The sequence below is a fragment of the Triticum aestivum genome, chromosome 2B (assembly GCF_018294505.1).
Source record: "Triticum aestivum cultivar Chinese Spring chromosome 2B, IWGSC CS RefSeq v2.1, whole genome shotgun sequence".
In the NCBI taxonomy this organism is placed as follows: domain Eukaryota; kingdom Viridiplantae; phylum Streptophyta; class Magnoliopsida; order Poales; family Poaceae; genus Triticum; species Triticum aestivum.
Window position 1 is genome coordinate 715,647,787 of NC_057798.1, and position 25,579 is coordinate 715,673,365.

Sequence of the window (25,579 nt, forward strand, 5' to 3'; positions counted from 1 at the left end):
GCGGCCGAGAAGCGATCAAAGAACAACGAGGACCATACCTCGAAGAGGGGAAGGAGGCAGTGGAACTTTTTATGTTGTCAACGACCGTTGAACTTGTTAAACTTCTTATGTTGGCTTCGTGAAACTATTTGGATGTGATCAAACTATGTTATTTGTTTTTCGGTTGAACTGTGATCAAACTATTTGATACTTGTTTCTTAGTTGAAATATGATCAAACTTATTGTTTTTATGTCTATGAAATTGTTATGAAATTTTGGTTATTGTTTGTAAATATATGAAATTGTTATGGCAAAAAATTTGAAGGCAAAATCAAAGCTGTGTGCAGAAATGAACTATGATCAGACCCTATCGCCGGCGAGCGTGGCAGTAGGGTGCACAGCCTACCGCCAAGGCTCCCGGCGGTAGGGAGCCTAACTCCATGGGCCAGCCTACTGGTACGTGATTTGAAAAAATTATGGCGGTAGGTTGCGCATGCTACCGCTGGCAGCCACGATGGTAGGGTTGCACATCCTACCGCCAAAGCCTCCGGCGGTAGGGGCCTTACTCTATGGGCTAGGCTACTGATACGTGAAGTGTCAAATTTCTGGTGTAGGGCTGCGCATCCTACCGCTATTGGTCCCGGCGGTAGGGTTGCATAGCCTACCGCCGTGCCTGCTAGCAGTAGGCCCTCTGCCAGGTCAGCGCGGGTCGTTTGGCGGGACGGCGCCTGCCGTTACCCTACCGCCGTTGGTCGTGGTGGTAGCCTATGCAACCCGAGAGCGTATCCTATGAAACGGACACACTTGTGCTCCAGGTGCTCCGATCCAAACTGAGCCATTGGATTGAAAAGAGAGGGACACGATGCTGGGCAAGTGGACTTGCGGGTACATTTTGTGAAACTGACCTTGAAGTCTAGCTGTATTCTGTCCTGCCCGTCTTCTCTGTCGTGCACACTTGTCTTCTCACCTGTTCCACCGGACCATGGTGATGAGAGCTAGGGTTCGAAAAACAAATCATCCGTATCATCTCTGTTCCTCTCCTGTACCTAACAAGAGATCTCCGTTTCCTCTCTCTTCCGTTCCTACAAGGGGGTCTGTGCCGTAGAGCGTAGCCGCCGCCTCCTTCCTCTGAAGTGACCGCGCATTGAACTATTTGCAGCCATGGGTCGTCGACGTCGCGCTATATTACGTCGATGCTATCTTCTTCCCCTATACATGACTTGTAACGTCGTTCAAGGTGTGCTGCACTTCAAGGATCAAGGGTATGCTCTCCTCTTCCCCTATCCATGATTTACGAATGTATTATGTCTTCAATTCATGCTTAATTTTGGCCCCAACTCATTTGGAATCAGTGCCATTGGCAATACGAATATAATGTTCTCCAAATCGACTGATCTTCAGTCTAAAATCGATATATGATCTGCAATTATAAGGGTGGAAAGTTTATCCTTAGTTGCAGCAGCAAGATTGAAAAACAGATATACGAGTTGCTCTCTTTTCTGATCCTTCATATTTGCATTTAGTTGCGCCAGTTAAAGTAAAACGTTTCCACATAGTAGTTGTTAGTACTTGTATATGTAGAATTCAGTACCTGCAAGTTGTGGTACAGATAGAGAGTGCATTATTTGCTACACATGTCTTGTGATTCATTCTGCTCATCTTAGATGGAAAGTGCCTTTATTTAATATCTAACTAAACCATATGAAACAATTACTAGTTGTTACTGTAGATGAATGACTCATTGACACTCAGGTAATATGTGATTTCCTTTTGAAATTCATGTTTTTCAAGGAAAAAAACTTAATGTCAAAACAACATAGTTTCCTGAAACAGGGAAACCAATATAGGGCCAAACAAAATACCTTTGATGTACGCGGAGATATGTCACTCCTTGATGCTTATTTAAGTGCTTCTCTATTTCTCACAGTTTGCAATATGTAGTTGTGTTGAAAGATGAAGCAGATGTCGAGCCTGATGTTCAGGCCTCATTTCCTGAACATTTTGTTACAGTGAAATGTTGTTCCTTTTCCTCTTAGAATGTGGTTTTTGCCGGTTTCTTTAGTCTGGCAAAATTCCTTTGTTAATGGAAATGGTTTATCTTCAGTTTGAGGCAAGAAATCTGATTGAAAAGAGTATTCAACCAACAGCCAGTAAACCAGAGCATAGAATTCCATTTATTTGAATCAAGGTAAAATATCAGAAGAAGTGATTTGTGAAAAATAATGATGATATACAAAAAATTGGAAGTTCTCATACTGTTCTGCAAGTAGATTACTCTGGGTTTTGAACAATGTTAAGTAGAAAGTGTACTTACAATGTCCACCTGAACTTCATGAAACCATTACAAGTTCATCTTCCTTATTTTATTATCTAATTCATCTCCCCGAAACTGATGTTTTCAGCCTCATATATACAATGTAGTAACTCGTGACTTGCAGAATGTTGGTGTTCCTTATAATTCATTTGCAAAACGTCATATATTCGAGGTTCCTATAATATGTTCGGAAAACATGATATATGAACACGTAATACTAGCTCTAGCCAGTAGCTGCCAATTTGTTTCGTATGTTGCGCGATTTAGTGATGGTTGTCGTAAAATGACCGATCATCGTAGCCAAATAATTACCAAGTACTAATCTTGTCCCCGTCATCTATTTATCTCGTCTTTAGTTACAATTTTTTTAGCTGACTACTACCGAGCCAAATCGAATATGTTTTGTTTTTCATTTGAGTTATCGTCCCTTCCTCCATCTCTTATGTGATTATACGTTGGAGTGTCTTATCTACTATATTCATTTTCCTGCAGCTGCGCTCGTTTAACGTCTCCGTCGAGACAATCAGTTTATACTTGCCAGATCGCCATCCTTCGATTTCCAATAATGATTGTTTATAGCAGCAGTGATACATATGAAGGTTATCTACATACATATTTTTAGGCCACACAAGCCTATTCAGTGACCACTCGTTGAAATGCAAATATTTCTATATCATGGTTTTTATGATTGTTCCGCAATTGACTATTTAGTGACTATTCAGATTCAGGACCATCTTGCACGCTCCAACAGTATTTTGGCTTTGATCAGTGGGGAATGTGAAGCATCACCCTCCTTCGCAGCTTCACCAGGCTTCAAATCAATTAGTTGGAGGCATGAACTACAGACCAGCTGCCGGCATCCAGCACTTGTCGGCACTGGGAGAATTTTATACAGAAATCAGAACTGGGTTTGCTACGAAATCTGAATGGACAAGCTTTGAGGAGTGCCATCCCAGCCATCCTGGCGCGGAAATCAGATTTGAAAATAGTTTCTGCTATGCTAATGATTCTGACGGCAGCGACTCTGATTCCTCATAATTTTACGGTTCTACTGGGGTTGGCGGAGCTAGACTTTAACTCGTGGTGTGCAGGAGTTAGCATTCAACCTCTGAATTATAGTGTTTCTTATTCCGGTGTGCTTGTTTGCACTTTTGTTTAACTGGTTAGAATTTCCCTACTATGTAATGAACTGAAAGCTATATGTGTGTGTAACAGACTGAAGGCCATATGTTTGAAGTTTTCTAAACCTTGCTTCAAAGTACAAATGTAAGTGTGTAATCCGCTTGGTTCTGCTGCAAGTTTGGTCTGAGAAAAAATGCACTCAGATCTGCTTGTGTTGTGTAGTATGTGGCTGCTGGTTCCTACTTGACCTTTGCACCATTTCGTCGCCAGCTGACTGCTTCAACGCGGAAAGCCGGAGAGGTACAGGAGAGGGACGCCGAGCCGAGACGAGCCGCCGCTGGACCTCATCGACCTGGAGCAGTCGTACATGAAAGAGGAAAGGGGAGGTCCACTCGTTCTATTGAGCTAGACTTCAAGGTCTCTTTTGCAAAATGTACCTACAGCTCCCCTTGCCCTGCATCATGTCCCTCTCTTCTTAATCCAAGGGCTCAGGTTGCATTGGAGCACCTGCTGCACGAGTTTGTCGGGTACACAGAATACATTCTCTATGCAACCCTACCGCCAGGACCCATGGCGGAAGGAAAAGGGCCAAATGTTAAAAAAAAATCAAACAGGGTCAGATCTTGTTAAACTTTGCTAAAAGAGCCGAAACATGATAATCGGCCCGGTCACGTTTCTCTCTGTCACCCAACCCAAACAACTTTTTTTGTTTAAGAGCCCCAACCCAAACTACATAAAGAGGTAAGAGCACTAGAGACCCACAAACTTGCAATGTATGTGATGGTTTAGCCCACAAACTTGCAAAAGGTGATCAACCCATCCTTAAACTTGCACTGTGGCTGAAGTTTTAGTCCACAACCATTCACGAGCTGACAAATGGCGTCTGGCTGGCCGCATCGTGGCATAGCTGCTCGCCGTGGCATTTTTGCGAAAAAAACCTTCATTTTTCTTGAAATCACACACGTGTATATAGCTGAACCACCCCTTCTGAACTGATTGGGCAACGTACATTGGCCGACTATTTTGAAAGAAGAATGTAGCCGAGGCAAGCAAAAAAATTCTTATAATCTTCGTAGAGCATTGGCAGGATAGAACACAGGGGATGGCCACAGCTCACAAGTCACTATTAGGCACAAAACTGAGAACATAACGTAAGGCCAACTCCAGCGCAGGACCCTATCTTGTCCGCCGGGCTCAGTTTGCGTCAAAGCGGACAAAAAATCAAGCCCAGCGGCAGACCCCATTTTATTTTTTTTCGTCCGTATGATGTCCGTTTCACCCCATCTCAAGACCAAAGTTGGTCTCGCTTTGGCGCCGAAACGGACACAGACGGACGCTCTCTGGCCACTCCTTGTCCGCCTCGGCCGCTTGCATGTGCAGTGTGGCCCGCCTGTCATACGAATAAAAAGGGCCTATCTGCCCACCCATCCCCTCTCTCCTCCTTTTTCTCCTTTTTCCCGGCCATGGATGCCCGCTTCGTGTTGCCGCTGGCCTCCACGACGAGCTCCGGCAAGGCAGGAGCAGCGAGCGCAGGCGAGGGCGGTGAGCCCGGAGCGGCACGGGCGGGGCGAGCAGGGCCCTGGGGACGGCGAGGCCGCACCCGGCGAGCGCACGTGGGCGCTGTTGGTTGGCGCAGGGGGGGGGGCGTCGAGGAGCACAGTGTGGGCAAGGGCGAGCGTGGCGACCCCGGCGAGCGTGGCGACCCCGGCGAGCGTGTCGGGCGGGCTGGCGGAGCAACAATGTTGCAAACTAGATGAACTAGAAGGCATGCACATCAATGTCGCACACAAACAACAACTATAAATAGAGACATGAACAGATCACGATGAAGATATTGTTCATTAGCTGTAGCGGAAGCGACGTTGTTGATGACGATGTTGGCGACAATTTGTTGATGATGGCGATGAAGATGATGATGAGTAGCGCCGCCTGACTTGGACGGAAGACGACCTTTGATGGAGAAGTTGAGCAGTCGCACAGTGTGCTTCCCAAAAACCTAATTTGTCCCCGCCCAGTGCAGGATTGGAAGGACAAACGGTTCCGGAGACCTACTCTTCCACACGCCGATGCACGCCGGCGTTCGGGATAGAGTAGACTATGGTGGCAGCGCAAGTTGTGAGATGAGGCAAAATCCTAGGTGTTTTCGGCGTGTCTTTTGCCGGGGCCGGTAGCAGTATATATAATAGGACTAGAGGCGGTATAGTGTGGTGATCACGATCTCAAACAAACTTTATATAATAACAGCAGATGCGGTATTGTATCATGATTACAATCTTAATTCGACTTGATTTCTAAGTCGTATACTTACCGGACAAGAAATAATTAAATTGTCTACCAAGACACCTGCAGACAATGGAATTAACCGAAAAATCGCATTAGAAACAGCACGCGGTGCAAACAAATTGCAGCACACAGCAACAGAGATCAGATCGAGGGATATTTCACCTGGAAGCTCCCATCACCAATGCAGCCCATGACACGCTTGTCACCCGAGGAGCGTGCAACGTATGGGCCATCCAAAGGAGCGTGCAACGTATCATTGAATAACAAGAGCGGCCCAGGCATGTACTCGCGCGTGATTTCCATAAAAATACATGGGGTATTCGCAAAAGTGCCGGGGCGAGTGGATAATTTCATAGTTTACATCACAAACTTGTTATAGTTTTTTACAGAAGAGGAGAATATTTTTTGATATATAAGGATGTTTACATCACAAACTTGTTATAGTTTCTTGGTTGTTTGGATGTATAAGTTTAGGATTGGAATAATATGATTTTTGGTTATAGTTTCTTGGTTGTTCTTAGAGAATCTCTAGCAGATACCCTAAACTTAATTCCCCAAACCCTCTCTATCCCAAAAAGTCATTTTTTAAGGATTAAACTTTTCCTCAGCTACTGGATGCCTTAAACTTTAATTCCCTATAATTGACATTTGATTCACGCAATTTATGGAAGACTTTGCCTGTGAGCAAACCGGCTTCACACATTGAGCTAAATCCATAGCACACACACTGAACTTGCTAAATCCATCATAAACACAACGAAACAAACCATTGGCAGCTTTCGATTATTAAACAACTAAATCAAATGATCACATAGATTCCAGCAAAATAAACCATTGACATGATTGGTGCTGTTATCCGCATGGAGCACCCGAATCAAATCCAACCCAAGTAAAAAGCTGGCGTCCGTAGTTTCTCACCAAATCTACACCGCAGCTGGCTCTCACCTGCCATCCTCTCCCTTTTCTCTCTTGTCGACAAGTGGGCCCTCCTCTCACTTTTCTCTCTTGTCGACAAGTGGGCCCTACTGACAGTTTGAAATTAGCGTGTACCGCTTTAGTGTGTAAATTAAGGCATATTTGTCTTATCGACCCCCTTGGTGTAGTTATGTTTAATTGTGCAGGCCCGTTCTAGCCCATTTCACTTTTTCTAAAATCCAAGAAACTTCCAAAAATCATATTTAAACAACTGAAACTCCAAATCATTTCATTCTTTTTCGTAAATTCATCTAAATTTCCCTCTTTCCAAATATACTACTTTTGTAAATTAGAGCCCTTTGCATGTATTGTTTATCGATTTTGTGCTAATTTTTATTTTTCCCGCATGTATAAATGTTATTTTTAGGAAGATTCAAGGGTGTTCGAGTAGTGACCAGAAGCATTGAAGATTTTGCTAAGCCAGGCAAGCAACCTACTTTGATCATGGTGAACCCATATCAGCATACATACTTTATTATTATTTTCATGCATAAAGTATTGTTTATTGTTATTATTGCCATGGTAAGTAAATTATCCATAGTTTAGCTATGACCTATGTGCTTGATATTGACACCCCCTTCTATATACCCACTGGCCACAAATAAATGTGTCACACGTGCAAGTTTAATACTCCCTCCAATCCATATTAGTTGTCGTTGATTTAGTACAAGGATCAGAGGGAGTAGTAATCTTTGGCTAGTCATAGTGGGAAGTAACTTAGAATAGTAACATGCATATGGCTACCTTCATAATGGGTAGTAAAATATGTGTGGTATCATGCAAGTCTTCATTTATTTAGATGTAGAGTCATTTTGCCTTGGATTGCGTTATGTTACGGCAAACACCTCTCTCTTCATTAACCACTTGCCACATATAGCTAAGTTACTCCCGCTATGACCAGCCTTAGCCATGCTAGTCACATAAATCGTAGGACTTGGGAATAATCTTTGTTGCTCATAAATGTATTAAAATACCAAGGGTGCCACTAACGCCCATGGGATGATTCTCAAAATAAGCTTTTACAAAATGGAGATTAAGTGGAGATGTTATCAAAAGGCATAGTGTGCAACCGCTGATAGTCACACAAACCTTACATGTGCAAGCACAAACGGCAGATGGGTGGGGGAAGCTAGCTCACAGAGGAAGTCGGCGATAGGATCTGACGCACCCAAATCGGCACCGGCCACAAGCCCAGGAGTGGGTACATGGGCCAGCGGGATGATCTCGGCCCAATCAGGCGAAATGACTGGGATTAGACTGGAAGGCCCAGAACCCGGTCCTTCCGTGCGTGCTTCCTCAGGATGCATCTCCAGGAGAGACATGATCGAAAGCATCTGTGTGTACCACTGCCTCCCGCTGTGTGTACTGGCCAGCCTCTAGCGCTCGCTGCAAATTGAACCCTTTAACGGTCGCGCAATGTGCGCACGCTCAATGTGTCCACGTCGGACTGGAGCCGTAATGAGAGAGAAAAACGCACAATCTGATTGGCCGTTTTTTTAGGGACGTTGTTGGTTGTTTCGATTGGTCTACCTCTCGTTGTTGGTTGTTCTCATTGTACCCCAGATAACACCTCCCCCTCCTTTCTTTCCTTATCTTCACCACGAAGGCACGCCCTCTCTCTCGTTTCCTCTCACCTGCCGCCACAAGAGCCGCCGCAACAACGCAACACCGCCCAAGCACGCGACCTCCTCTCTCTCTCTCTCCCTGGTGTGATCCGCTCTCCCACACAGCTAGACGAACGCCTTCATCTCGAGCGGGTGAGTGGGTGATCGGAGAGGGCGGCGCTGGCGGTTTCGATCCGTGATCTTTCTCGACGCGGATGGCGGCGTATCGATCCCGCTGAAGCGGCTGGCGGCTTCCGGCCCAGGAGGCTTGGGGTGTTCGTGGCGGCTGCGAGGAGGTAGCGATGGGGTTCTGCGACCGGATGAGGAAAGGGCGCCGATCTCGCTCCTCCTGCTCCCAATCGCTGGCGCGGCCACCATCGACCAGATCTTCAGAACCTCAGGTGCGCTCACTCTTTGCCTCTCTGCAACACGTGGATCCCTATTCTTCTCCCCCCCCCCCCCTTTCTCTATCAACTGGTGATGAACAGATTAATGTGTCCATGCATCTTGTTAGTTAGTAATATTAAGAAAAGGAAGGTTGTTGCTGCCGTGAAAGAACTCTAAAAAATGAACAAAAGTTGATGGATGAGCTACAGAGGATGGTCGATGATATGTGTTTGTACCATAGCCTTTGCACTCTCCTGGCATCAATTCTGTATGTAACCGTACTATGTCTGGCATAATTGGAGGACGAGGCAAGTCGATAAGTTGAGAAGGTCAACCGGTTGAAGCGAATCTCATTGTGTTACCTGATAACTCTTTCACTTTGATTAGTGGAAGCAAGTAAGCTGTTGTTCTACGTACATGGAATGAAGGGTGAGGTGGACAAGCTCAAGCAGATCAATAGGTTTCTATATTATTCCACATATATGGGTTTGTGTGATGTTATTTTGGATTACTAAGATGTTTCATCTATAATGGAAATTATTGGCCATTAAAAATTAGTCTTGATTTACTATGGCAATAGTTATTGGTTACAGCCATTAAAAAGACTGATTAGTTCTATCAGATTATTTAAACTGCAACAAGGAATGAACATTACAGTTCTCTTTGATTTTTTTTATGTTTCCTCTTTTGTCTGATCTGAAATAATATGTCACGTCTAATATATTCTACCCTACATCATCAATTCCTTATACATTGCTCACAGGAGAATATTGTAATGGCACTTCATTAATTGGTGGTAATAGACACAACTCCAGTCTTGCCATGTTAGTACAATTAATTTATTTCAATTCCAAACATGTATCATTTGTAGAAGATGTGCCACGAGTTAATGGACAGCTGGCCTTTGCAAGAGCATTGGGAGACATGAGCTGCTACTCGTACACACGTATTAGCTTTTGCACTGTCAAATTAGTTTAATTTGAAACTTGGATGAAACAACCAAACAAACTTGATCTATCTCGATCCTGTTAATTGAGCTATGCAGGGCACAATAAACATTCTGTTTTCTTATTTCTCTATTCCTCTTTATCGCTTTAGTTACACCAGTTTACTTTGTCATGTAATTTTTGTTCCATCATTATTGCAAAATATAGTTCAATCTGATCACATGGAGGAAAATGTCTTGAACCAATTGTTTGGTATCCACTAATGTGCAATTCAGTTGTAAGAAAATGTCTAATCTGAAGGTATGGATGGAGAATTTGTTTGGCATAGAGTACACTGATATCTTTCTGTCGTGTTTCATCTGTCGAGCATGAATGTATGCGAAGTTCACTTTTATGTTGCACCTACTGTTAGATCTAGAGTATCACTGGCTGAATCTTCTGTTTGTTTTCAGTGTTGAAGCACAAAATAGAAGGGGGTGAATGAGGAGGCAATGGTTGACGGCAACCATGGGAGGAGGTCGGGGCGTCGAAGAGTATTGAGTTGGCGAATCCGGCGAGATGTGGTTCAAGCAAATGTTGATGATGCGGCAATGAGAAGACCCTCTCTGTGAGCCCTATCCCTCTCACTTGGAGTCTCGGTTTTTGTTTCTGGTGCTCCCTATTTCTCTCCTTCATTTTAGTGTTCGGTTCGTTGAAAACACCAGCTGCTAAGGTTCTTTAGACCGTTGTGAGAAAGCATCCATACTTCCATAGGAAAAATCTTGCACTTACCAAATAGAAGTCTCAAAGTAGAGAGTGCAAGGAATATTTGATCATTGGCCAGATGTGGTGATGTGCATCTGTTGAATGAACCGTCCGTCCGGTCACCTCTATTTTATTTTGTGCTGATTATTGGTGAGTTTCAAACTTCCAATTTGATAGATCCTGCAGAAGAAGAGCATGGAGAACATCTCCCTCTTCCTATATATCTCAAATTGGACTTACAGGTGATCGATCCATGGAGTTGAAGTGTTTGTCAAATTGCTTGCCAGGGTGATTAGGATTTTATAGGTCACTATTTGATTTCTGTCATAATATTTAAACTACTACTGATCTTCTAAAATGTTATTTGTTATTTCTTTCAGCTATCAGCTGGTCAGTTTTGATGTGTTTTCGACATTACGAGCCTATCACTTTTGATGTGTTGGTATTACAATGAAACGGAGTTGCCATTTCAGTTTGCATCTACACTCTACTATTTATGCTTTTGAAGTACATGTCATTGCACAACTATTGATATATGATTCATATAGAACTTGATGAATTGCAGAGTTATACTTTCACAATTTTATAAGATACTGAAACCAGTTCGCCTTCTTTTTGATGAGGAGGTTCTCTTAGAAAATCGGCACCTGAAGGTCACTATTTTAATTCCTATAATCAATGGCTACAAAATGCTTCTAGCTCTACAATGAGGTTGGTAATGCAACTTATGTCATTAGTACTATACTGGTTCTTTTAATTGAACAAAATATGTAACCAGTTTTTCAGTTGTGAATACCTTTTTCTTAGAACAATGCATCTATTACGTACACAATATAATGATAGAATTGACAATATTGTTGTATAGCCTATTGGAGTATAACATGCCCTATTGATTTTATTTATGAAAAATCCTGGTTCGTTGCATGGTCTTGTTATCATAACTCTGCTTCATCAAGTTTTATTCTGGATCAGGCTGCTTTGCACACCGCGTGAACTCTGCTTTGCACTTGCAGCGATCGCGCCATTTCTGGAAGCGGCAAGGGCGGTGGGTTGTACCTGTGCCGGTGCCATCACTTGACGCTCCACCTGGATGGCGCCGGGCTGGGAGCTGCGGGAAATACGTGTATTGAGGACCACGGTGTGCGGGTCATGTGCCTGATGCTAGACGCGATGGTCGGGCACCAGACTGTCATCGGCAACTACAAACAACAGAACATGCGAGTCGTCTACAACCTTGATAGAGCCATGCTATCCTTTGTGTCGGCGCACTATAACTGTTCTGAACAAAGGAAGAACTTGTAATCACATGAAATATGCCAATGTGGCAGTGGTACTGAACTGAAGCAACGATTTCTTTGAATGAAATGTGAACTGGAATGTAGAGCTGACAAAAAGGGTTGCTGGATGGGCTACTATATTGCTCTATGTTATTTACAGCTGTGATCTTGCATGTAGTATAAGAAAGAAAGTGGAATGGACGCCACCTATCTGGCACCGCTGAGTTTCCGCTCAGGAGGCGCACCACGGGTGCGCCACAACCACTAGTCAATATCATTGGTGGGGCAAGCAACAAGAGTTGGGTCTTCGGAAAGCATCTGACGAGCTTCCACTTCTTGGTTGGTCGTCGGTGACTAGCGCATGCAGCCCACACCTTCTACAGGTCCCGCCGTAGGAGCTAGCGGACAAGCGAGTGTCTCCACCGAGAACCCTTGCAAGCAGTTTCATCATGTTGGCCGCCGCCGGAGCTTTCATAGCGATCACCGCTGTGGTCACCGCCATGACCTCCACCTCCGAATCTGTGGCCACCATCCCGCCTGGATGGCCTACCGCCACCAGAGCTCTGGCCATGATTTCCGCCACCGAGATGGTGACCACCACCTCCAAACCCGCCATCTCCATCATGCCTAGGGCCAAGCCGAGAATGCGCACTTTCTCTTGGTGGCGCCGATGGAGATGTCCCGTGCTCTAGTCCCAAAGTCCACTGGTAACGCCATTCGTGTGACCCCTTCTCAGAACGCAATTCCGACGGGATGCCGCTGTTGTTGCTCTACTCGTTTCCGCCGCTCGCGGGACAAGACACAGGTGCCTGATGGAAGTCAATCACCCTGTCAAGGTGAAGCAGAACTTTGTACTCAAGCATCTTCAAGGGTCCCGATCATCCCATCGGCTTGGCCTCGACACCCGGCTTCGGACAATGGAACAAGTGCGCACGCCGCTCTACCGGTTCCTCCAGCTGCAAGACACCTTGGGTGTCAAGCCTGTTGACATCTCCCATCCACACCCAGAGGCGCATGCACACAGGAGGGTTCAACATCAGGAGGGACTTGCCAAAACATGGAAAAGGTCCTACGGGAAGTATCAGCTTGAGGAGGTATCTCTGTTCTAGGCAGGAAAATGACAGGCCAAATTTTGTACCATGGAAGGCCAAACCCACAGGCTTAGACTGAAGAGTCGATGCTTCTGCGAAGCCCATTTAACAGTGAAGCTTGATAAAAAGCGTGAACTTTGGTATGCTAGTAGTTTTGTCGATGATCACAACCATGTTCTTGCAAGACCGGAAGAAGTCCCATTTCTTTGGTCTCATAATAAGATCAAAGAATTTCAATGAGTAGAGATCTTAGCTATGGCAGAAGCTGGGATCAGAAAACACATTAGTTTTGACAACTTCATCAGCAGGTATGGGTCGTATGCTAAGGCATGGTTTGGGAGGAGGAGTTGTATAATATGTGCTACAGGGAGAAGATGAAACTGCTTGCACATGGTGATGCTGACACTGCCATAGGAATAATGATGACTACAAAGGATCCATATTTTTTCTTTGAGCACACTGTTGACGTTGAAGGCAGGCTCAAAAACCTGTTCTCGTGTGATTCGCAGTCACGTCGGGATTATCTTGACTACGGTGATGTGACCGTCTTCGACAGTACGTACAAGATGGATAGGTATGGAATGCCGTTCATCCCTTTTATGGGTCTGAGCAACCACTGTCGCACTACGGTATTTTGGATGCGCCATTGTTTTAGACGAGACTGAAGGTACATATGTTTGGATGCTTTAGACGTTCTTGGAAGCTCTCTGTCAGAAAAAGCCCAAGTTCGTAACTACCGATGGAGATGCAGCAGTGATAAGGGCTATCAGGAAGGTGCTTTCTGACGCGTGGCATCATCTACGTGCATGACATATTGAAAAGAATATGCAGAAACACGTCGAGCATAAGTCGTTGAAGGAGTTCAGGGATCTACCGTACTACACCACTGCACATGAAGTTTTTGAGGAGAGATGGGCCGCGTTTGTGCGTAAATGGCGGTCGGAGAAAGGTCCCGCGGAGAAACGCGACCAAGTGCGCAGGACCTTTCTCCGACTGCCATTTATGCACAAACGCGGCCCATCTCTCCTCAAAAACTTCATGTGTATTGACATAGTACAATAGTGCCCTGAACTCCTTCAACGACTTGTGGTAGAGGTGTTTCTGCATATTCTTTTCAATATGCCATGCACATAGACGATGCCACGCGTCAGGAAGCACCTTTCTGATAGCCCTTATCATCGCCGCATCTCCATCAGTAATTACGGACTTGGGCTTCTTCTGACAGTGGGCTTTCAAGAACGTTTGAAGCAGCCAAACAGATGTACCTTCAGTCTCGTCTGAAACAATGGCACAACCGAATACCGTAGTGCGACGGTGGTTGTTTAGACCCATAGAAGGGATGAATGGCATCCCATACATGTTCATCTTGTACGTACTGTCGAAGACGGTCACATCACCGTAGTCAAGATAATCCCGACGTGACTACGAATCACACGAGAGAACAGGTTTTTGAGCCCGCCTTCAATGTCACCAGTCTGCTCAAAGAAAAAAAATCCGGATCCCTGTCCTTTCTAGTAATCATGATTCCTATGGCAATGTCAGCATCACCTCTGTGCAAGCAGTTTATGTTCTCCCTGTAGCACATAAGGAATATTATACAACTTCCTCCTCTCAAACTCAGCCTTAGCATACGACCCATACCTGCTGACGAAGTTGTAAAAAATAATGTGTTTTCTGATCCCAACTCCTGCCATAGCTAAGATCTCTGGTCTCTGAAATTCTTTGATCTGATTATAAGACCCGGGAAACAGTACTTCGTCCGGTCTTGCAACAACGTTGTTGTTACCATCGACGAAACTGCTGACGTACCGAAGTTCATGTTTTTTTATCAAGCTTCACTGTTAAATGGGCTTCGCAGAAGCATCGACTCTCTAATCTAAGCCTGTGGGTCTGGCCTTCCATGGTACTCCCTCCGTCCAGAAATACTTGTCAAAGAAATGGTAGATATAGATGGATCTAGAGCTAAAATACGTCTAGATACATCCATTCCTCTGACAAGTATTTTTGGATGGAGTGAGTACAAAATTTGGCATGTCGTTTTCCTACCCTGGAACAGATATACCTCCTTAAGCGGATACTTTCCGCGGGACCTTTTCCATGTTTCAGCAAGTCCCTCCTAGTCATTTGTTTTGAAGCAAAGACCAAAAGGAATAGTAACTTGAGAAGTTAGAACAAGTAATTGTGATAACCAAGAATTATAGTACCAGGTAACAGCATGTGCTGCTTTTTTTCAATCATGGTTACACATGTGGGATCCTGCTTGAATTGTTCTGTTTGTCTGGAGTATCGATCATAGGTAAGTTCCGAAGGCCTGATGTCGATGACACATCACCTTTACCTTATGATCTGATGACCAGTGTGCTAATTTGAAGGTCTCTTTGAGCAAGCAAGCTGTGTTTACTTTGTGGTCATGCAGTCAGGTCAGCAACGGCAGGTGTGAACATTTGATTCTCTGAGCAAGCGAAGCGAGATCCGTGTGTTAACTCAGGGGGACAGTGACTTCTTTGGTGGTTGCTAGTTTGCTACTGATGTTCATTCGTGAGCAGCACCGCGTCTGTACGCAGGTTGTCCTAGCCCCCAAGTGTGTGCAGTGCACTCCATCTTGTTGTGTGGCTAGCCGAGGCCCTCTTGCTTCGGTTGTTCCATCGGTCGCTCTCACGACACGCTGCGTTAAGACATGCTTGCGTGCACGTAGGCATCATCTGATTTGAGGACTTTCACACGATTATTCACGAGTTCTCAGGATTTCCTTTCAGGAGATCAAGGGTTCTCAGGTAAATGCTATCTTCTGGATTGGCTTCCGCGGCCACGACTTGGGCCCTTCGGAATGTTAGGAGCAAAGCTTTGATTGAGGGATTGTTCATCAAGCATCCCAGCTGATTGCATATACAAAATTATCAACATTTTGCAGCTGTGGAGACCCCTATGAAGGAGGAAGGATGCGCCATTGGCTGAGCATTGCCGCCTTGTTTTCTTTCATGTTTCTATTTACTGCTTCAGCCCGTACCATACTTATGTTCTAGGACTTTTATCTTTAAAGCCTCCTCTTTTCTAAAACCTCATAAAAGTTTGCAACCCAGACATGACCAGGCAGCTTCCTTCACTTGGCCAGGTGAAAACAAATGCTGAAACTGATGAAGTGCATGGAGCACGAAGACTGTATTTACAAACACGACTTGTGTCGGGGGTTGGGTGCGACATATGCCAAAGGATGGCTTATCATGGTGGGAGCGAGTAGAACGTCGCCGGTGCCAGGAAACGGAATGAGGCGAAGACATGCACGCCGACGGATCTTACCCAGCTTCGGGGCTCTCCGAGGAGATAACACCCCTACTGCTGCTCTGCGGGGTCTCCGCATGATCACTAAGGCAAAGTGAGTACAAGGTTGCTCCTCGAGCTATATTCTAGAGGTAGGAGAAGGTAGGGCCAGCTCTCTCCTTCCTATTTTCTATGGTCTAGTGCTAATGGATTCGAACCCTTTGCATGGGTGCCCCGGGGGGTTTATATAGGCCTACCCCCCGGGGTACAATGGTAATCCGGCTGGGCGCGGGTCCCAGCCGTCTGTCTCTCAGACCGCCGTCTTCTCCGCCGACTGCTGGGGCCCGCCGACTGGCGGGCCCCACCGACGGGTCCGGTACTGTAGCCGTGCTTCTAATGACGCAGGGTTGGTCATGGGGTCATGGCAACAGTGCCACCGTCTATCGGACGATCATTGTCGCCATTCCCTGTCTTGTCTGGTTAATGGCGTGGGGGGCCCGGTGGGAGGGTCGGCCGACTCCAGGGGGGCCGACTCCCACAGCTCCGTCTTCGGGGCGTACCCGCCGTTTCGGTGTTCTCACTGACGGGCGGGTCCCACCATCTTTGGGTCGTACAGGTTAGGCCGACATGGCACAGTGCGCCGCCCACTGAGGCTGAGGTCAGGGCAGGCATGGCAACAGTGCCGCGCCTCGATGGAGATCTCCAGCGACTATGGCGCACTATAGCCATGCATCTCCTCTAAGCAGGGGGGACAGCCACGCTGTGACCGTACCCTGCCCCGCCTATCGCGGCGAAGGTAGGTGACGGGTGGAGTCGCGGGCCGACTCTCTATAGCCGGCTTCTCTTGAAGTCGCCGGCCATGAGTCGGCTTATCTTGAGCCGCGCCTGGGACTCGGATATCTTGGAGTCGTCCCTGGGACTCGACATATCTTGGAGTCGTCCCTGGGACTCGGCATATCTTGGAGTCGTCCCTGGGACTCGGCGTATCTTGGAGTCGTCCCTGGGACTCGACTTGAGGGGCGCAGCCTGCCCCGATGTCTTGAAAGGTTCTGGGGCTCGGGTTAGCCTACCCGTGGCCCATTACTCCGACAGTAGTCCCCGAAGCTGGTGAGGCTCCGAGGGTGACACGTCGTGGGGGCCTCAACAGTTTCATTCTTCTGGTGGTGGAATCTGGGCTTCGCTTGCCGTCTTCCTTCAAGCCGACTATCCGGAGTCGGGCTCGTAGAGGGCCGTCTTGCTCCATAAAGAGCTCGAAAGTCGTGGCGGGAACCCAGGCAGCGTGCCTGATACGCTTCCCCGCGGCCGCCCGCCGCGGCCCCATCGCGTGACGCCACGTGGCGAGGACAGTCTGCCTACCCACGCGCGCGACGGGACAGGCCGTCAGGCGGGACCCACCACTACCGCGCCTCGGCACGCGAACGGATCCGTTGCGGCCGTGCAGACGGTTGGGTTTCCCACGTTGTTACTACGCACAGTAACTTCGTGGGGTAAATCGTGAGGGGGCATGGGGTCCCGTGCGCAGTTAATCCCACGCCCGCCCCATCGGTTTGTCAGCCTACAAGGCTATAAGTAGGCGGGGGGAGAGGAGCGGTGAAGCACGCGCGCCCATCTTCCCTGCTCCCCCGCCTCCTCTTGCTCCCTCTGCTTCCTTCTCCTTCTTGCTGTCGCCGTGCTGAACCACGCCGCGCCCGCAGCGATGAGCTCTTCCTCCGCTGCCACGGCTCCTACCGTGCACTCCGGCGTGTGGGACGGCTCCGAAGTGGACGACGACCTCATCGAATTCCTTCGCAAGACGCGCCACCTCCCCGGTGCAAACCTCGTGCGAGCCCGCGCCGCGCCGGCAAGGGAGATATTGCCGGCGCCGGAGGAGGGCGAGCGGGTCATTTTCCGCTCGCACCTCATGTGCGGCCTGGGGCTGCCGGCGAGTGGCTTCTTCCGCTCCTTCTTGGAGTTCCACAGGATCCAGCCGCACCACCTCACCCCGAACACGGTGGTGCTGCTGGCTGCCTTCGCCACCCTGTGCGAAGGCTTTCTCGGCGTTCTCCCCACCATCGAGCTATGGGGAGAATTCTTGCAATCCGAGATCGGCACGCACGTTGCCGGCGTGCCGGCCCAATGCGGCGCCTTCATCGTGATGCGGCGATCGACAGCCGACAATCCGTTTCCCTCCATCCCGCTGATCAAGTCGGTGAAGATGTGGCAGCGGTCGTACTTCTACGTGAAGAACGTCGCCCCAGACGGCGACTGGGTCAATCTGCCGCCTTATGAAGCCGGCGCACCGGCTGGGAGGCTCCCCAGCTGGTCCCACCGAGTCAAGACGCTGACTCCCGCCGGAGCCGCCGCCGTAGCGCGACTCCGAGTTCTGACGCAGTCGGAGGGCCTGGTTGGGGCCGACTTGCTGGCTGCCTTCGTGGCGCGCCGAGTCCTCCCTCTCCAAGGCCGGCCTCATCTGATCAGTCAGATGAGCGACCACCGGGACCCGAGTCGGATGTGCACCAAGGACATGCCTCGCGCGGAAGTGGCGAACATGGTGAACCACATCGCGAACTGCGAGCTTGCGGCGGACTGGCAGTTCGGCAAGGAGCCGTACTCGCGCGCCAATCTCCCTCCGGTGGTAAGTCGTATCTCTTGTTGCTCTGCTTTCTTTGTAGCCGAATCCGACTCCTGAACTTTTTGGTTTCTTTGAGTCAGAATCCCCTCATTCAGCCTGCAGCCGGCGTTGCAAGACCGCCCCGTGAGTTCGTCCCCGACCGAGAGGAGAGCGACATCGACGATCCCGACTTGGGGGCGGCGGCGATGGAGGACGACGCGAAGGCAGAGGAGGGGGAGCGGGAAGCGGCTTCAGGCCCTCAGCCACCTTCGCCGACTGGCCTGAAGACGACGCCGAAGGGTAAGTCGCCCCGCGCCACCAGCCAAGGTTCGGCCAGCCGGGTGCGAGTTCCTCCGCCGGCTTGGCCGGTCAAGGCAGCGTGAAGAGGCGCCAGGCCGGGCCGAGTTCGCTCGGCGGCAGGACGAAGAAGTTCAAGGGGGCGGCCGCCGCGACCAAGCGGGAGGAGGCGGCCGCGAAGGCCAACCGTTTCCGCAAGGAAGTGAAGAGGCCACCATTGGTCTCTGCGTAAGTGTTTCTGCCTCTGTTTTATTTTCCTTTGGTGAATCTTGTCTGAGTCTTTTACATTCCCTCCTTGCTTCAGGGCTCCTCTTACCCGTGAAAGGGTCGATGTCCCCTCTGTCATGGGGTCGGCAGAGACGTCCGCCAACACTCGACGGGTTGACCCTCCGCCGACCTCCGGGAGGCGACGGAGCGAAACGCGCGGGAGAAGCGCGACGAGAAGGAAGCCGACCGCCTAGAGAAGGCGGAGGCTGAGAAGGCAGCGGCCTCCACTCAGAAAAAGCTGGAAGAGACCGAAGCCGCCATTGCAGCAAGGCGGCGAGCCGATGAGGCCGCGCACTGCCAATCGGCGTTGCTCGTCATCCCGCTGTCCTCCGCACCGCCACCCCCAGAGTTCATGGGGCAGACTGGAGAAGCCGGCACCAAGAACCCCATCGTGGAGAAGGAAAGCGGCAAGGCCTCCATGTCGGACACGCTCATGCCGCCACCGCCGCCTCCGCCGCCGTCTAGGAGCGCGCGTGGTAAACAACCGGCGGGCCCGCTAGTGCCGCCGACTGAGGACGAGGCCGTGGTGATGCTGCTCCTTCAAGTCGCCTCGCCAGCGCGCCGCCGCCTTGAGAAGGCGACTTCGGCGCCGCGGCCCTTGGAGACCGGTGCCGCTAGCTCGGCCATCCTAGACGCCGAGGTGACAAGCGCCGCACCCGTTGGGTGGTTGAGGGAGTTCCGAACTAGGGGGTGTCCGGATAGCCGAACTATCATCATCGGCCGGACTCCAAGACTATGAAGATACAAGATTGAAGACTTCGTCCCGTGTCCGGATGGGACTTTCCTTGGCGTGGAAGGCAAGTTTGGCGATACGGATATGTAGATCTCCTACCATTGTAACCGACTTTGTGTAACCCTAGCCCTCTCCGGTGTCTATATAAACCGGATGGCTTTAGTCCATAGGACGAACAACAATCATACCATAGGTTAGCTTCTAGGGTTTAGCCTCCTCGATCTCGTGGTAGATCCACTCTTGTAACACATATCATCAATATTAATCAAGCAGGACGTAGGGTTTTACCTCCATCAAGAGGGCCCGAACCTGGGTAAAACATCGTGTCCCTTGTCTCCTGTTACCATCCGCCTAGACGCACAGTTCGGGACCCCCTACCCGAGATCCGCCGGTTTTGACACCGACATTGGTGCTTTCATTGAGAGTTCCTCTATGCCGTCACCGATAGGCTCGATGGCTTCTTCGACCATCATCAACGATGCAGTCCAGGGTGAGACCTTTCTCCCCGGACAGATCTTCGTATTCGGCGGCTTCGCACTGCGGGCCAATTCGCTTGGCCATCTGGAGCAGATCGAAAGCTACGCCCCTGGCCGTCAGGTCAGATTTGGAAGTTTGAACTTCACGGCTGACATCCGCGGGGACTTGATCCTCGATGGATTCGAGCCACAGCCGAGCGTGCCGCACTGTCACGGCGAGCATGATTTAGCTCTGCAGCCGGACAGTACCCTGGAGGCCGCACTCGAACCCGCTCCGATCTTCAATTCGGAGCCGGCTGCGCAGATCGAGGACGGATGGCTAGACACCGCCTCGGAGGCTGCAACCTTTACGGCGATAGAGCCGAACAATGACATTGTCCCACATGAAGCTCGTGACTCCGAGGTGCCGGACTCCTTGCCGGACTCCGAACCTCCCGCGCCCCCTCCGATCGAATCCGATTGGGTGCCGATCATGGAGTTCACCGCAGCGGACATCTTTCAACACTCACCTTTCGGTGACATCTTGAGTTCGCTAAAGTATCTCTTGTTATCAGGAGAGCCCTGGACGGACTCCGGTCAGGACGGTTGGGATGCGGACGACGAAGAAATTCAAAGCCCACCCACCACCCACTTGGTAGCCACTGTCGACGATCTAACCGACATGCTAGACTACGACTCCGAAGACATCGACGGTATGGACGACGATGCCGGAGACGACCAAGAACCAGCGCCGACCGGGCACTGGAAAGCCACCTCATCATATGACATATACATGGTGGATATCCCAAAGGATGGGAATGGCGAAGGAACAGAGGAGGATGACCCCTCCAAGAAACAGCCCAAGCGCCGGCGTCAGCGGCGCCGCTCTAAATCCCGTCACAGCAAGAACGAAGATTCCGGCACCGGAGATAATAATACACCGGACAGTGCCGAAGACAACCCACTCCAGCAAGATCCAGCGCAGGAGGATGGAGACGCCAGCCCTCATGAGAGAGCGGCAGAAGAAGAGGTATAGGATTATATGCCTCCCTCCGGAGACGAAGCAAGCCTCGACGACGATGAATTCGTCGTGCCTGAGGATCCCGTCGAACAAGAGCATTTTAAACGTAGGCTTATGGCCACGGCGAACAGCCTCAAGAAAAAGCAGCAACAGCTTAGAGCTGATCAAGATCTGCTAGCCGACAGATGGACTGAAGTCCTCGTGGCCGAAGAGCATGAGCTCGAACGCCCCTCCAAAAGCTACCCTAAACGCAAGCTGCTCCCCCGATTAGAGGAGGAGGCGTATGAACCCGCATCACCAGGAGACATACGGCTGACCGACCACCCCGTGGTCGCGACAGAGAGGCCTCTAGGCCCTTCACTAGACCCGTACCTCGGCATCGCTCGAAAAGCACAAGGCCACAGGGGAACGCGCCGGACTTGCGAGATATATTGGAGGATAAGGCAAGACAATCAAGATCGATCTATGGATCGCGTGGATGCCCCACGGTACGTGACGACAACCGTCGTGCCGGACACAGTAAGTCCGGCCGGGCCGAACAAAACATACAAAGCTCTTTTGAGATCCATCGTGATATCGCCCAGTACAGAGCCGCCGCACACCCACTATGCTTCACAGATGAAGTAATGGATCATCAAATCCCCGAAGGGTTTAAACGCGTGAATATCGAATCTTACGATAGCACAACAGACCCCGGTTTGGATCGAAGACTATCTTCTTCACATCCACATGGCCCGCGGTGACGATCTTCACGCCATCAAATATCTCCCCCTCAAGCTCGACATTGGCTTAACAGCTTGCCAGCAGAGTCAATTGGCTTAACAGCTTGCCGGCAGAGTCAATTGGGAGTTGGGAAGACCTGGAAGCCGCATTCCTCAATAACTTCCAAGGCACGTATGTGCGACCACCATACGCTGATGACCTAAGCCACATAATTCAGCAGCCAGACGAATCGGCCAGACAATTCTGGACATGGTTCTTAACCAAGAAAAACCAAATCGTCGACTGTCCGGATGTGCGGAGGCCCTCGCGGCCTTCAAGCATAACATCCGCGACGAGTGGCTTGCCCGGCAGCTGGGACAGGAAAAGCCGAAATCCATGGCAGCCCTCACATCACTCATGATCCACTTCTGCGCGGGTGAGGATAGCTGGCTAGCACGCAGCAACAACCTCAGCAAAAATTTTGGCAGTCCGGATTTCAAGGACCAAAATGGCAGGTCGCATCATAACAAAAACAAGCGCCGCATCAACGGCGACAATAGTGAGGATACGGCAGTCAATGCCAGATTCAGAGGCTCTAAACCCGGTCAGCGGAAAAAGCCATTCAAAAGAACTGCCCCGGGTCCGTCCAATTTGGACCGAATACTCGACCGCTTGTGCCAGATACACGGCACCCCCGAAAAGCCAGCTAACCACACCAATAGGGACTGTTGGGTATTCAAGCAGGCAGGCAAGTTAATTGCCGAAAACAATGACAAGGGGCTGCATAGCGATGACGAGGAAGAGACCCGACCGCCGAACAATAGAGGACAGAAGGGTTTCCCCCCACAGGTGCGGACGGTGAACATGATATATGCAACGCACATACCCAAAAGGGAGCGGAAGCGTGCACTCAGGGATGTATACGCGATGGAGCCAGTCGCCCCGAAGTTCAATCCATGGTCCTCCTGCCCGATCACTTTTGACCGAAGGGACCACCCCACCAGCATTCGCCACGGCGGATTCGCCGCATTGGTCTTAGACCCAATCGTCGATGGATTTCACCTCACCAGACTCCTGATGGATGGTGGCAGCAGCCTGAACCTGCTCTATCAGGATACAGTGCGCAAAATGGGCACAGACCCCTCAAGGATTAAACCTACCAAGACGACATTTAAAGGCGTCATACCAGGTGTAGAAGCCAATTATACAGGCTCAGTTACACTGGAAGTGGTCTTCAGATCCTCGTATAACTTCCGAAGCGAGGAGTTAATCTTTGACATAGTCCCGTTCCGCAGTGGCTATCATGCCTTGCTTGGACGTACCGCGTTTGCAAAGTTCAACGCGGTGCCGCACTACGCATACCTCAAGCTCAAGATGCCAGACCCTCGAGGAGTCATCACGGTCAACGGAAACACTGAACGTTCTCTCCGAACGGAGGAACACACAGCGGCTCTCGCGGCAGAAGTACAATGCAGCCTCTTAAGGCAATTCTCGAGTCCGGCCGTTAAGCGGCCGGACATAGCTAAGCGTGCCCGGAGTAACCTACAACAAGACCACCTGGCATGTGTCGAGCACGCGTAGCAGTGCGTCCCCAACCCCAGCCCCTGCAAAACGTCAAAATAGGTCCTTCGCGTACACCATTACGCTCTAAAGATACCATGGGCATGGGGAGAGGGGCACGACCACGATAAGCCCAGACTGCGGCTCAACCACACCAGGGGCTCTCAAGTGTGTCATTCTTTTTTTTCTTTTTACCTTTTATTTTTTACCCACAGGACTCCGTTCGTCAGAAGCCCTGTCCGGCAGCAGACCTGCCGAACTCACGATGCAACAGCCAGGGAAGGATAAAGGCTACAACGAATATACAGGTGGTCTCCATTACGAGAATTTTTATACACCAATCCGCAGCCTACCCCTGGAGGGGGACATGTTTAACAGTCACGTCCCTTGCTTATCACACTATTTGTATCGTTCTGCATTCATAGCAGCACTTATTGAATAAAACAATGCAGCACCTTTTTGCTTATAATTGCATTTCTTTTAATACATGTGTTCATTTACGACATGTCGCATCCGTACACTTTTGTACGATTAAAACACACTAGGGGCTTATGTTTCCCGCATCATGGTGTGATAAATCCGAACACTTTCACAAGTGCGGCACCCCGAACTTATAGCATTATATGCATCGGCTCCGAATCATGTCTTGGGTCAATAGTAGGGTTTGCCCGGCTCCCATGTTTTGGTACCTTACGTTCCGTTGTATCGGCTAAGGTAGCACAGGGAGAACCACTGCGATTGCGCCCCAGTTGAGCTGGGTTAATGCCTCAGTGGAGAAAGCTAAAACTGACCATCATGATGAGGCGAGAGCCGGTCGCTGTTCGAGAGGTTTTTGCGAGTCCTTAAAGACTATGCCGCTTAGAGCGAGGAGCCGGATCTTGTCCGGCCCAGGCGTGGATAGCGCCCCAAATTCGGCCTTTCGAAGACTAGGGGCTTCGCCGAAATTTAAAATTATAGAATTCTATGGCTAAGTGAGAGTGTTCAAGCATTATAAGTCCGGTTGCCTTGTTCGCTGTGTTGAGCGCCAGCCTAGATGGACGCAAAAATGGGAACAAGAATGCTCAAGTTTATCCCGAACACCCCAGCACTCGTGGCATGGGGGCTGAAGCCGACGACTTGCCATCTCTCAGATTTGATAAACAGCCGCACAGAAGGTAGTATTTTAAATTAACAAGCGTTGCTTAGCGCATATGAACTAAGTTTTCAGCGCATAGGATAACAAAATGCGAGTCTACTCAAAAATTACATCTTTGGAGCACTCCCCCGCAATAGTGCGGGCACCCTTCAGCACACTCTTATAATACATCTCGGGCGTGCGATGCTCCTTGCCCTCTGGTGGCGGGTCCGTCACAAGCTTCTGGGCATCCATCTTGCCCCAGTGCACCTTTGCGCAGGCAAGGGCCCGACGGGCACCCTCAATACAGGCGGAGTGCTTGATGACTTCAACCCACGGGCACGCATCCACCAGCCGCTGCACCAGGCTGAAGTAGCTCCCAGGCATGGCCTCCTTAGGCCACAGCCAAACTATGAGGCCCTTCATGGCCTGTTCGGCCGCCTTGTGGAGCTCGACCAGCTGCTTCAGTTGGTCGCTAAGGGGCACCGGATGTCCGGCCTCAGCATACTGAGACCAGAAGACCTTCTCCGTCGAGCTCCCCTCCTCGGCCCGGTAGAATGCGGCAGCATAGGACACGCTGCGATGAAGATTTGCGAATGCTCCTAGAGAGCTCCGAATTCGGGTAAGCAACAGGTAATTAACACTCACATGCTTACTTTGCATGAAAAATGCCTTACCCGCTGCTATTTTCTTCACCGCCTCAATCTCCTGGAGGGCCTTGTAGGCTTCGGCCTTAGCGGCTTTGGCACTCTCAAGAGCCATTGCAAGCTGAGACTCTCGAGTCTTTGAGTCACGCTCCAGGCTCTCATGTTTTTTCACGAGATCCTAGAGCTCTTGCTGTACCTCCGCCACCCGCGCC

General features: G+C 49.6%; 1 long non-coding RNA gene across 3 annotated transcripts; it reads left to right on the forward strand.

Annotated features, from left to right (window-relative positions):
- Positions 1-8,248: 8,248 nt before the first annotated feature.
- On the forward strand, positions 8,249-11,749 carry LOC123046911 (uncharacterized). Of its 3 annotated transcripts, XR_006422678.1 has the most exons (4): positions 8,250-8,678; positions 10,064-10,661; positions 10,736-11,066; positions 11,369-11,749. It is a non-coding gene; the product is annotated as an uncharacterized lncRNA (long non-coding RNA). The 3 variants fall into 3 exon arrangements; XR_006422677.1 differs by having other exon boundaries at positions 8,249-8,678; positions 10,064-11,066; positions 11,328-11,749; XR_006422676.1 differs by having other exon boundaries at positions 10,064-11,066.
- Positions 11,750-25,579: the final 13,830 nt, after the last annotated feature.